The sequence below is a fragment of the Dysidea avara genome, chromosome 7 (genome assembly GCF_963678975.1).
Source record: "Dysidea avara chromosome 7, odDysAvar1.4, whole genome shotgun sequence".
Lineage (NCBI taxonomy): Eukaryota > Metazoa > Porifera > Demospongiae > Dictyoceratida > Dysideidae > Dysidea > Dysidea avara.
The window spans coordinates 19,021,976-19,036,260 of NC_089278.1; the positions used below are offsets into that span (position 1 = coordinate 19,021,976).

The 14,285-nt window shown below is 38.0% G+C and overlaps 1 long non-coding RNA gene across 3 annotated transcripts; it reads right to left on the reverse strand.

Moving 5' to 3' along the window:
• Positions 1 to 345: 345 nt before the first annotated feature.
• LOC136262061 (uncharacterized) lies at positions 346 to 12,840 on the reverse strand. 3 transcript variants are annotated; one of them, XR_010704093.1, is made up of 5 exons: positions 12,366 to 12,840; positions 10,928 to 10,993; positions 10,785 to 10,872; positions 8,479 to 8,527; positions 346 to 565 (listed from the first exon to the last, which is right to left on the reverse strand). It is a non-coding gene; the product is annotated as an uncharacterized lncRNA (long non-coding RNA). The 3 variants fall into 3 exon arrangements; XR_010704092.1 differs by lacking the exons at positions 10,785 to 10,872; positions 10,928 to 10,993; positions 12,366 to 12,840 and adding an exon at positions 9,505 to 9,651; XR_010704091.1 differs by lacking the exons at positions 10,785 to 10,872; positions 10,928 to 10,993; positions 12,366 to 12,840 and having other exon boundaries at positions 8,479 to 9,327.
• Positions 12,841 to 14,285: the final 1,445 nt, after the last annotated feature.

Sequence of the window (14,285 nt, forward strand, 5' to 3'; positions counted from 1 at the left end):
GCACATTCACTAGATGTGTGACCTTAACACTTGGGGCATAAAAATTCTGACTATGTACACAACATAATTCATACACAACTATTTATTCCATCTATGTTACGGTGTTGGAACTACACACTAGTCAAAATTTACCTAGGCTCAAACAAAAACAGGCCACAGGCCCCAATACTGAATAGCATTGCAGTCAGTTTTAGATATATGGTTCATATTGTATCAGTATAGAGAGACAATAGCAATTACAATACCGACATGAGGGTTAATATTCTTGCTGTGGTAAATATTATACTGATGTATATTGTTCAACATTTGAGTGTGTGTTGCAAACTAAAATCCCACGTCTATATATTATAGATTATTCCACAAATACCTATGTAAAGTAAAGAACAACACTGGTACTGTAGATAGCTAGCTACAATCAAATTGTCAGTTACACAAATTTACAACTTTACAGATTGATTGCTGCCTTAAGCTTGACCCTATCTGGACATCATCACCAAAGGTTCTTCACTGTAAAACTGGGAAGTGTTGAATGAGCACACCTGCAATCACATAGACTTCTCACCTCCTGGAATATAAATAACAATAGTGATTACTAGTGTACATAATACAAGCAGTACTGAGGAGTCCTCAGAAAAGTTGGGTGGGTCCTCAGTGGGGACCAACTATAACTCACAATATTTATTGGTACCTCCAAGTCACACGCCAGCGTCCAGACTTGCATGGCCAGACCACTTACTCTCCATCACAATGCTTCATATGATGCCTAGCATTTAGTGCCTACTCTAAAAGACTGGTTAGTACAGGCCTGATGAATGCTGATTTTCACACTTCCAGCGAATCCAGCCACATAGTGACCTTTATAAAACCTAAACTTCATGCAGAAGTACACAAGCCTAACTGCCTGTATAGCCAGTAGTGATCGCTTCTTGGAAAATAGTTCGTCTCCAGTTAGGTAATATAATAGTGCATTCATGGGGTAACCAAATGAGCAACCAGTCCAGACTGTTCAAGATGCTTTTACGAGGTAATGATGATATAGAAGTGGTCTGACCATGCGAGAGGAAATGTCGTGACTTGAACGTGTAAACACAGGGAAATGTATAAAATTCCAAGAAAAGTTGGATCTCCAGGTCCTTGGTCCCAGGGTTCAGCACATAATATACACCTTGGGTGGGGATAGTGCTGGTTTGTAATTAGTATCACCCATTTCTGCTTATGTTAATATAACTGAAAGTAGCTACGTATAAAACAAAATAACAATATTTACAACCAGAGTTATATAAACAAATATATCTCCATGTACTATATAACCACAAATTAATAAATATAATGTTCCTTGCTACTGTAAAGATAGTTTTGAGAGGTGCCATTCAAATGACAGTTTGGGCCTTGGCATCCTTCTGGCTCAGCAGGAAAGAATGATGTAAATATCGTTGTGTTAGTCTGTGTGTATGGGGTGAGGAGGATAGATGTATGATTTTCTTTACAAATTTTAATGCATTACATTTTCTAAAGAGCCAACACAGCCCCCTTCAGTCTTGTTGTTTTCTTCCTTTATTTTAAAGCCTAGTTGGTGCCCACCCCACTTTAATTATCATTATACAGAGGTCGGTAACACTATATAAAAGCCCCACTCAAAACTATTTCGTTAATTGCATAGTGTATCTGGAATGTTACCACATAAGCACCTCAATAGTCACAATACAACACTAGCAAGCAGGGGTTGTTGTATTCAGATTGCACTTTGTGTCAGCATTTCTTTTGTTAAAACACTTATAATTAGTTTTCCAAAATGAAATCTATAAAATAGTGTTTTGGTAGGTATATACTTTAAACAAGTGTCTGATCACACTTCATATTGTCCACTCATTTTAGTTTGTCCCAGAAAACAACTATTTGTATTTTAAATAGTCCTAAATTGTTTCCTTCCTTCTCTGATCATACTACTGACAACTTTTGTAAAAAAAGCACTGGATAGACAGTTATTGGCACTGAGGTTACTTTATCTACTACTACAAACCTATATAGGTAATGCAAATAACCACCACTTAAATCAAGCTCCCTACTAAGGACACCCAATTCAGTTCCATGTAACTTAGAGTAGATGGGTATTCCTTGTTATGGAGTATGTGTAATCTAGCACATAGTCCTCTTAATATGCACAACACATACTCCATTATTTTGAGAGCAAGAAATTCTTTATCACTCTATGCTGGGAAGATTTTTAATGCTTATAGTGAAGATAACTTTAACTGTTAACCATTACAAAGTGTCCAGAATATGCAGGTGTCCTTATTTTCAAGTACCCTGATTAACAAATTCCACGGTACATGTATACCATATTTTGTATAAAAGCCACATACAAATAAACGCCTGTCTCGATTATAAGCCAGGGAGTTTCCAGCACACTTTGAAAATAAATACTGGGGCCTGCCTGATACATTTACAGGCTGTGTCAGTACAGCTAAGAAGGAGATACAAGACCAGGCTTTTATATAAAGAAATACTGTACGGTAGTAATAACATTTAGAATAGTTGGATCGATCAACACCTACAACTTTTTTTACATAGCCATGTTCATGATTGCATATACCGTATGACAACAAATATTGGCGAAGCTAATATTTGGCGAATTGCTATAAAATTGCAGTTGGTGAAATTTTAATTTGGCGAAATGCTCTCACTGAAAAATTGGCGAATAGCGTAAGTACGATGCTGTACTGACTCGCTTTGACGCCGTATTGTACTGCTCCAATTTCTTTCGTAGCCGCACCCACTTTCAGGATTATTTACTGTCTGTAGGCATACTCGCCCATTTATCAATGGCTGCACACGAATTAATGTCTGCTGCTGTCTGCAAGCTTATGTGGAGCCACGCCCACTAATCGAGTATGAGTTCTAGTCAGTAAGCCACACCCATTTGCATGCGTAAAACCACACTAATTTACCAGTTTCAGCAGTATCCACGAAGGTTTGTGAAAAAACCCACTTCAACAACTGCTTGGCCCAAGGTTTATTTGTATCTGTTTAATGTGTTTGTTTATGTGAAGAAAAAAAATTATCAACGTGTTTTAAATATCAAGACACACGGTAGTGTGTCGTGCGGCCCAAGAAGCCGGCGCGCAACCCCGTGAATATATTGACAGGAAGAAAGAAAACGCGATTTTCGCACCTCCGTAGCTCTGTGCTGCCTTGATGAAACAAGACAAATTTTGCTGTGTACATTCCCTCCAACTTCAGCACTCCACATTCCAAATTGGAGCGAAATCGCTTCAGGCATTCCTGAGATATGCAACTTCACAAATTGGCTTAGTTTCTTCATTTTTTTCTTCTTATTTTTCTTCCTCTTTTCGCACACTTACAAAATCTGCTATAAAACGCGAACGCGTTATCCAATTGCCTTGAAATTTGGCACACAGAAAGGGGGTATAAAGGCGCATCTCTGTACCAACTTTGGCTGGAATACGATAAACAGGCAAAGAGTTATGAGCGATTATGCACGAAAAATAACACCAATATGTTGTCACGCCTACAGGGTAAACCGCGTATGGGAAGAAGCTGAAAATCGGTGGGTGAATAGGTTAACTATTGAACCTCAAACCTTTTGTGGTTTGAAAGAAATCGAGCTAAAAACCAGGAAGATACAGCGAAAAAATCAACAGTGTGTAACAATTACGCAATCGAGATTAGCTAATTTTTATTATTATTATGCTTGCCACGCCTACCAGATAAACCACTTGGGATAATACTTTGAAAATCTCTGTACAGATGGAGTTATCATCTTAGAAAGGCTCTTCAATGGTGTAGAAAAATCAGACTTAAAGCCACGGAGTTATAACACGAAATCCAACTTGGTGTAGCAAGTGCGAGATCGAGATACTCTAATAGAGCAGTCATCCTAATAGAGCAGTCACCCTGAACAGAATTCAAGAGATCAGTTAGAAATAAGTAACCTGTATAGAGATCAGCTACAAACAAATCACCCTGTAGAGAGTTCAGCTACAAACAATTCACCCTGTTCAGACATCAGTTAGAAGAAGTTTTCTTGTAGAGAGTTCAGTTACAAACAAATCACCCTGTTGAAAGATCAGCTAGAAGATGTCACCTTATAGATAGTTCAGTTACAAAGAAACCATCATGTAGAGAATTCAGCTACAAACTAGTGACCCTGTAGATACATCAGCTAGAAGAAGTTACCTTGTAGAGAGTTCAGCTACAAAGAAACCATTCTGTAAAGAGCTCAGCTGCAAACAAATCACCTATACAGAATTCAGCTACAAACAAATCACCCTGTAGAGAGATCAGCTAGAAGAAGTTACCTTGTAGATAGTTCAGTTACAAACAAATCATCCTGTAGAGAGATCAGCTAGAAGAAGTTACCTTGTAGATAGTTCAGCTACAAACAATTCACCCTGTACAGAGCTCAGTTAAAAGAGGTTTCCTTGTAGAAAGTTCAGCTACAGACAAATCACCCTGTAGAGAGATCAGTTAGAAGAAGTTACCTTGTAGATCGTTCAGCTAAAAAACAATTCACCCTGTAAAGAGATCAGCTAGAAGAAGTTACCTTGTAGAGAGTTCAGCTACAAAGAAACCATCATGTAGAGAATTCAGCCGCAAACAAATCATGTATAGAGAGTTCAGCTACAAACAAATCTCCCTGTAGAGAGATCAGCTAGAAGAAGTTTCCTTGTAGAGAGTTCTGCTACAAACAAATCACCCTGTAGAAAGATCAGCTAGAAGAAATCACCTTGTAGAGAGTTCAGCTTCAAAGAAGCAATCATGTGAGAGTTCAGGTACAAACAAATTGTCCTGTAGAGAGATCAGCTAGAAGAAGTTACCTTGTAGAGAGTTCAGCTACAAAGAAACCATCATGTAGATAGTTCAGGTACAAACAAATCACCCTGTAGAGAGATCAGCTATAGAAGAAATCACCTTGTAGAGAGTTCAGCTACAAAGAAACTATCATGTAGAGAGTTCAACTACAAACAAATCACCCTGTAGAAAGATCAGCTATAGAAGAAATCACCTTGTAGAGAGTTCAGCTACAAAGAAACCATCATGTAGAGAGTTCAGCTACAAACAAATCGGCCTGTAGAGAGATCAGCTAGAAGAAATTACCTTGTAGAGAGTTCAGCTACAAAGAAACCATCATGTAGAGAGTTCAGCTGCAAACAAATCACCTGTAGAGAGTTAAGCTGCAAACAAATCTCCCTGTAGAGAGATCAGCTAGAAGAAGTCACCTTGCAGGGAGTTCAGTTACAAAGAAATAAACCATGTAGAGAGTTCAGCTGCAAACAAATCACCTGTAGAGAGTTCAGCTAGAAACAAGTCACCCTGTAGAGAGATCAGCTAGAAACAAGTCACCTTGTAGAGAGTTCAGCTAGAAGAAGTCACATTGTAGAGCTACAAAGAAACTACCATGTAGAGTTCAGCTGCAAACAAATCACCCTGTAGAGAACTCAGCTACAAACAAATCGCCCTGTAGAAAGATTAGCTAGAAGAAGTTACCTTATAGGGAGTTCAGCTATGAACAGATCACCCTGTAGAGAGTTCAGCTACAAACAAATCACCCTGTAGAGAGTTCAGTTACAAAGAAACCACCATGTAGAGAGTTCAGCTGCAAAAAAAATCAATCACTCTGTTGAGAGTTCAGCTAGAAGAAGTCACCTTGTAGAGGGTTAAGCTGCAAATAAATCACCCTGTAGAGAATTCAGCTACAAACAAATCACCCTGTAGAAAGATCAGCTAGAAGAAGTTACCTTGTAGAGAGTTCAGCTACAAAGAAACCACCATGTAGAGAGTTCAGCTGCAAACAAATCACCTGTAGAGAGTTCAGCTAGAAACAAGTCACCCTGTAGAGAGATCAGCTAAAAACAAGTCACCCTGTAGAGAGTTCAGCTAGAAGAAGTCACATTGTAGAGAGTTCAGCTACAAAGAAACTACCACGTAAAGAGTTCAGCTGCAAACAAATCATCCTGTAGAGAGTTCAGCTAGAAGAAGTCACCTTTTAGAGAGTTCAGCTACAAAGCAACCACCATGTAAAGAGTTTAGCTGCAAAAAACTCAATCATCTTGTAGAAAGATCGGCTAGAAGAAGTTACCTGGTAGAGAGTTCAGCTACAAAGAAACCACCATGTAGAGAGTTCAGCTGCAAACAAATCACCTATAGAGAGTTCAGCTAGAAACAAGTCACCCTGTAGAGAGTTCAGCTAGAAGAAGTCACATTGTAGAGAGTTCAGCTACAATGAAACTTCCATGTAGAGAGTTCAGCTGCAAACAAATCACCCTGTAGAGAACTCAGCTACAAACAAATATGCAGTGTAAAAAGATCAGCTAGAAGAAGTTACCTTGTAGAGAGTTCAGCTACAACGAAACCACCATGTAGAGAGTTCAGCTACAAACAAATCACCTGTAGAGAGTTCAGCTAGAAACAAGTCACCCTGTAGAGAGATCAGCTAGAAACAAGTCACCTTGTAGAGAGTTCAGCTAGAAGAAGTCACGTTGTAGAGAGTTCAGCTACAAAGAAACCACCATTTAGAGAGTTCAGCTGCAAACAAATCACCCAGTAGAAAGTTCAGCTATGAACAGATCACCCTGTTGAGAGTTCAGTTAGAAACAAGGAATCCTGTAGAGAGATCATCTAGAAGTATCGCCTTGTAGAGAGTTCAGCTACAAACAAATCACCTGTAGAGAGTTCAGCTACAAACAAATCACCCTGTAGAGAGATCAGCTAGAAGAAGTCACCTTGTAGAGAGTTCAGCTATAAAGAAACCACCATGTAGAGAATTCAGCTGCAAACAAACACCCTGTAGAGAACTCAGCTACAAACAAATCGCCCTGTAGAAAGATCAGCTAGAAGAAGTTACCTTGTAGGGATTTCAGCTACAAACAAATCACCCTGTAGAGAGTTCAGCTACAAAGAAACCATTCTGTAAAGAGCTCAGCTGCAAACAAATCACTTGTACAGAATTCAGCTACAAACAAATCACCCTGTAGAGAGATCAGCTAGAAGAAATTACCTTGTAGATAGTTCAGCTACAAACAAATCACCCTGTAGAAAGATCAGTTAGAAGAAGTTACCTTGGAGAAAGTTCAGCTACAAAGAAACCATTTTGTAAAGGGCTCAGCTGCAAACAAATCACCTGTACAGAATTCAACTACGAACAAATCACCCTGTAGAGAGATCAGCTATAAGAAGTTACCTTGTAGATAGTTCAGCTACAAACAAATCTCCCTGTAGAGAGATCAGCTAGAAGAAATTACCTTGTAGAGAGTTCAGCTACAAAGAAACCACCATGTAGAGAGTTCAGCTGCAAAGAAATTACCCTGTAGAAAATTCTGCCAGAAACAAATTGCCCTGTAGAAAGATCAGTTAGAAGAAGTTACCTTTTAGAGGGTTCAGCTACAAAGAAACCATTCTGTAAAGAGCTCAGCTGCAAACAAATCACCTATACAGAATTCAGCTACAAACACATCACCCTGTAGAGAGATCAGCTAGAAGAAGTTACCTTGTAGATCGTTCAGCTACAAACAATTCACCCTGTAGAGAGAGCAATTAGAAGAAGTCACCTTGTAGAGTGTTCAGTTACAAAGAAACCACCATGGAGATTTCTGTAATCAATATAATATTATGTGACCGGATTTGCGAAAAGGGGTCTTCCACACACATCCAATTCCGTAACCGTTGGAGACCATAACTCAGTGTTCAAGTAACATATTACCCTGAAAATTTCACCACATATTCAGCTATAGTGGTGCTCACCACTGTCCAAAATTCAAGGTAATAGCTCTTTCTAATCTGAAGTTATTAATTGTCAAAGTTGGCAAATTGGATGTGTGTGGAAGACCCCTTTTCGCAAATCCGGTCACATATGTATTATACAGTATATATAATTTGTACATTTACTGATAAAATATTTAAAGTACATCTACTTCATCTTTTCTTCTTCCTGTAGTAAAGAAAAAAACATAGGTTAAAAAGTCCCAAAGCTGGCCATAGGCCGGCTTTGGGGTATACAAATACAAAAAGAAATGAAATCTAATCCAAAACAGCCAGGCTGTAAAAAAAGTGTGCAGCCCTCAGAAAGGCTATGGTGAAAAAAGATGTGAAATCCAAGGTGGCGGCCAAGAAATGGCTGTGATGGTAGGTTAATGGTAAAAATTTTAATAATGACAATTTAGGTAAATTTTGTGAAGCGGCACAAAAGTTCACCTGAATTGTCGTTATTAAAATTTTTACCATTAACCTACCATCACAGCCATTTCTTGGCCGCCACCTTGGATTTCACATCTTTTTTCACCATAGCCTTTCTGAGGGCCACACACTTTTTTTACAGCTTGGCTGTTTTGGATTAGATATATATATATTGACGAAATTTAAATTTGGCGGATTAGTGACGAATCGCCAATTTGCCAAATTTAGTTCACCGCCAAATTTAATTGATATACGGTAGTTTATAGTAAAATCACAAACACTTACATCAGGATTGCCCAAGCTGGTGAATTCTGTGACATCTTGTTTTAATACTCTGCAAAATAAAACAATCCGTATAAGATTGATATGCACAACACAATTGGGAGGATACAAGTAATTGTTCTACTAAACAAACGTCAAGTATCAAATGAATGCCAGTCATAATTTCTGAACATTCTGTGCAACAGTGCTATTAAATGACGAAGTGAAGAATGCTGTATAGAGTTCGTGGAAAACATCAAGAAGAGTACAACACAAGCCATGAAGTTGGGATACTGATCATGTTTCTACTGATTTTTCAGGTTAATTGCAAAAATGTATAAGAACAAATACATGATCAAACATGTGACCTGTGATACGAATATCTTGAACTATATAGCAAGGATTGTAGTTAACAGTTTGCCAGCAAAACATGATGTATAAGTATTCCGATTGTCATATGATAAGCAGAACACAAATTTTCATCAGAAATTCTTCAAGTGAAATGTGCACATGATTTTGTTTTTACATTTTGCAAGCAACCAGTAAATTCCCATGGAACTCATAACCCCAACACCACTAAGTGACACTAGCTTCCCCAAGTCCCAGTTATACAGTCATAGTAGGTAGGTCTCTTGCTCAAGGAAACCGCAACTTACAGTTGGAGTGGGGGGATCGAACCTGGAACCTGCAATTACCAAGCCAATGTTCTAATCGGCCAGGTTGGCTATGTCGCTTCACCTATACTATACGGCAACAGCACAAAGCAGGCATTTGTACTAATCAAAGTTCAAATCCCAACATTGTCCCATGTGCAGCGACAACTGGTAAGGTTACAGACATTGGTTGGTAAGCTTGATTGATTTGTAACCACCTGATAACAATGCCATACATTATTAGCTCAAGGCTCAATCACTACTTAGAGTCCATGTAATGAAAGTACTACTTGGCATACACAACTACCAGTACACTATACTGACTACTTATTACTCTAAGTATTTAACTCACTACTCAGTTAGTTAGCATAGCCACACAATTTGAGTTTTATAATACCTTCCATGAAGCAGAAGCCAAGACATAGAGTAGCTTGAGGTCACCTGTTATACATATCCACTCCACTGTAAACAAATCTTTAATAAAGGTCACTCAATCGTCATTGTTACGCAGAAAACTTGTTGACCACAAAACGGCTTGTGCGGTGATCACGTGACAACACAGTTTCCTGTATTACGTAATTTTGTGGTTGAGCAAGTCTGTACATAACGCCAGACGCGGCCACTACTGTGAGTTATTTACGTGTAGGGTCGGTTTTGCAATATTAGCCCTGGATTATGCAACATCTCTCAATGGATTTGTATTGTGTTACGTAATAAAAAAAACTTTAGTGTAGTCGTCGTCGTTTTCTTGCAACCTTGCTAAAATAAAAAATATAGCCGTATTTAGACATATTTCACTTTATTTCTCTACCTTGTGTTACACGTATCATCACGTTATGAGTCATCTTACCCGTGTCTGTACCGGCCATCTAGGCCTGACATTATCTAATTCTGGTTGGCCCTACGCGTATTTTCTCCATTCAAACCTGTAATCCCTACAATAACTTTTAAAGACACGATGTGGACACAAGCCCTAATGTCTGACAAACAAGTTGTGAAAGCGTGCAGACCCGTAAGTTCCCTAGGGAAGGCGTTTTGAGCAGAAATCTTTTAGAGTCCATTTAGTGCCACGTCCCATGTGAGCGTTTATAATCGACAGATGTCTTACAAACAAGGTGTGAAAGCATGAAGAATGTACAGACACTACAAATCATTAGTCAATACTCCATTTAGTGCCATGCACCACTTATGATACAAGAAAGTTGTGTGGAATGACCACTGAAGACTCATGTAGTCACAAACCACGAACCACATTCCAAACAAAACTTTGGTTGTTCTACATTAGTTTACGTTCTACAGCAGGTTGTGACCTTTTTTTTTGGTCTTTGACTTTTAGCTAGGCTAAAGTTGAGTGGAATCTGAAACCCCCTCTGAAATTTCTAGTGTGTACCAGAGGTAACGTAAATGTGTTTTGGTGCCTAAGTACGTAAACATGAGACCTGTCAAACAACAAGTGGCCACCAAACAGAATATACAACATGGTAAATATATTTCTTAGCTATACAACAGGAAATTCAGGATTGCAATTGTACCAATTCCCACTTTTAAGCTAAGTGAATACCTGATAATATTGTTTAACCCATTTTACAACCAATACCTGATCTTAAGTAACATTAAGTTACATTAGTGCATAAAAGTACAACTTATAAAGCAATTGCTGTGAGCTTGTACACACACCTGAAGTCAAAGCTGCTAATCAGACAACTGGCCAATTATCACTAGGGCTGGGTTTGTGGTCACCACAAAACACAACTTGCTTGGTAATCTGACAACACAAGAGACCAATCATATGAAATTCACAATACTAATAAAGGTCCTACCTGGTCCAGAGTTAAGTATCACAACCACATCCACTGTTAGTGGGTGAATCGCTATGACTAGATTGCCTGTAAGAACAGATAGGTGAGCATTAAATGCAATACACTTAAATTTATCACTTTTTACACAAAATAAACATTTGGGGATTTCATTCATTTAATTAATTAATTAACCCTTTGGCCCCTATGTTAATAAAAAAAAGTGTTCCGTTAAATGCGAAAGCCAATATATTGGCTTTTTGTTACATGCATGCGTTCAAACGCACGTATCTCTTAAACAAAATATCCTATGAATATACGGTTTGGTCCACGCTACTCTGTGGTTAATGGGTAATACCCTAAGCTTTATCTGAACATTGTAGCACGATGGAGCGTGAAGTAAGGCTAATACGCGTTTGAAAGAATTTTCGGCCATTTTTAAGACAATGATTACCACAATACTACCTGTCATAAAGGAAAGACGGAATAAAGAAGGTTAGTAAAAGTTAAATGATGTTGTAGATCTATCCTTTGTGAGTAATTTAACACAAACCACGAAGGAATAGGTTGTTCCTACATGGAGTAACAGGAGCCCAAATTTATATGTCAAAACGCGTATTTTTCATAAAATAACTTTCGTTTTTAAGAACCAAAGCCAAAATATTGGCTTTAGGGGCCAAAGGGTTAAACAGTTGACATTGTTACACAGAGACCTGAATAGACAGACATATCAAGAAGTTTGCAGACATTTGCTACACTTTTGTTCATGGCAAAGACGCCAGCTGGAACAGCATGTCCAATACATTTTAATATAAAAATTAAATTAATTATCGTGTACCACCTACCTCAAGTCTGTTTAGTAACTTTCTGAATTTGATACATGTAGAGTAACTCTCTGCGAGTACAATGATGCCCCCAATTCACGGAAATTTTGGCTTGTCAAAATGGCCTAAACTGACCAGGTGTAGCAAATTCCCCCATACATTTTGTATTGAGTGTTTTGGGGTCATGCAATAAAAGGCATGATAACCCATGACACGTGATAGATACCTCAGATTCCGAACCAGATTTGGAAATAGCAGTGAATAGTGATTAAGATGAGCTATAGCAGAAGGAAATCAGGAAATTTAAGCTTGTCATTTTAAGGTTGAAAATCACTTTTTCTATGGCAAACTGAATGCCAGATATTTGGAAAGGAATGCTCTGATCTATTTTGATGTCTTGACAGCCATTATTAACCTTCACTACATTATTGTTACAACTGAACAAAAGCACTGTGAATTAGTTCTGCAGGTTAGTTTGTGAAAATGACAGTGTTCTGTGATTAAACAAAATAATGTCCATCCCATGCAGCAACTTCTTCATATGTTTCACTGTACATAAATTCAGTAATTTAGACCAGAACATGTAAATGGGTATACCTTTTCATACAAACATCGATATCTGACACAGACTCACTTACTGACTTTTCATCTGCAGCCAAAGTTCCAAGAATTCTGATGATGATGTAAGTGGCAAATGATAAGATAGCCATGGTTTTTTGGTAATTGGTCCCGTACACCTTGTCACTACAATCTCGCCATGAGATTAATACGAGCTAGTGGAGCTACTAGGAGTTTTCGCCTGGCGGGACTCTAAAATACTGCAAATGCGGTGTGTCGATGTTGATCTAATCCTTGATCTAATCAGTTTCGTTAACCTCCACTCCAGACTCTTATTCTTTCACAGGTTCTTTCATACTTCAACAACGGTGTACAGCCTCTGCATTAAAGTACACCTCACCATGAAATGAAATCCAGTTACAACAAGACTTAATGTTGATTACTCAGTCTCGTTACTCTCACTCTCCTTTTTGGACTGCCATTTTAAACAACATTTGTTCAATTTTAATCAAAACCGCGTATCACTTGTATCCACTTCGGGTGTTGCAGGGACATTCCAACGGACTTCCCCTAAATAGGTCACGTGATAATTGTCAGTCTTGTGTGGTACTTGTCCTTAGTCATGGCTCAGCATTGCGGTACGTGTGTACTATAGCCTAGCTATAGGATTTTTTGTGTGATGATGCATATGGTCGCATGGAACGCATGATGGTAGGGCAAATGCCCACCCCTAGCTATGCCTATGGCATTAACTAGCTTTTTCTATAGCTACTATTATGTTGTTGATACATCAGGGGCACCAGAGTAAGGTGAAAGTGATAGCTAAGGCTAAGTCAACTGGTCTATATAGTCTGGGCCTCTGGGACATATTCTCTCACAAAATTTTATCTAAGTATACTGCAACTTTTAGCTAGTCCTTCAGTGACCAAATTCGCTTCATCAAGTTTGAAAATTTGTTTAATTCCAGTCAAAAAGGCTTAGATCTCAATGCACTGGTTGTATCTTCTGATGCCCTGTTTACATTGTCCAAAAGATAGTTAGAGTCCCATATTAAAATGAACTCTTGTTATATGCTTGCATGGACTCTTGATAATAATGACTATATGTATTTATTTATTATTATTAAATGCTATCCCACTAGGGTTTAGCTTTCAGGTTGCGTATACAAGATATTCTTTCATCTGCTGGTATAAATTGCTATTCCATGTACTATGAGGCCTGGGAAATGTAAGGCTCTAGCTCCACACTAAGAATCAAATTATATAATGTTCAACACAATGATAAGATAATTGTCTGAGCAGAGTTCATGGTTATCGTATCAGCAAAGAATTTTGAATATGTTTTATTTAAGTGCATTGTGACTGTTCCTCCTATAATTCTTGTTCAATTATCTGATATCTTGTTGGTTTCCCTCCATCCTCTTTACTGATCCCTCTTTATTGATTTTATATGACTAGAAAATCAGTATACCTTGTCAATCCAGTTACAACAGTTGATCTATAAATATGATGATGATGCAGTTATTAAGATGAGGAGATGCATAGTGTTTCCCTACAGTGCCACAACACAAAAACACTTGAAATGTAATCTGAGACTTACATGTATATAGCTGCAGTGAACTAAGTAAGATCACTTTAGCTGCTGGTAAGCATTGCGTCGTATTACCATCAATCAATGCTTGTGCAATAAATTGTCTGTATTATGAATTCAGTCAAAATTATGCATAGCTAGCTGTGTAGTAATTTATTACGCACCCAGTTAACACTTAGCTAAGTTTGAGCATAAGATGCTTGAAGTATTCCACAGATATATTTTGTAAATAATATTATAAAAAAAGATAAATATACTCTAATAGAACAGTCAATAGCTAGCTGTGTGTATAATTGTGAACTAATTAGGCACTTGCTAATTATGTGCATAATCTAAAGCATTTACCACAGATGTGAGATGTTGCAATTGTAAATAGTAAATGAACGCCACAGTGAACATAAATCTACAGA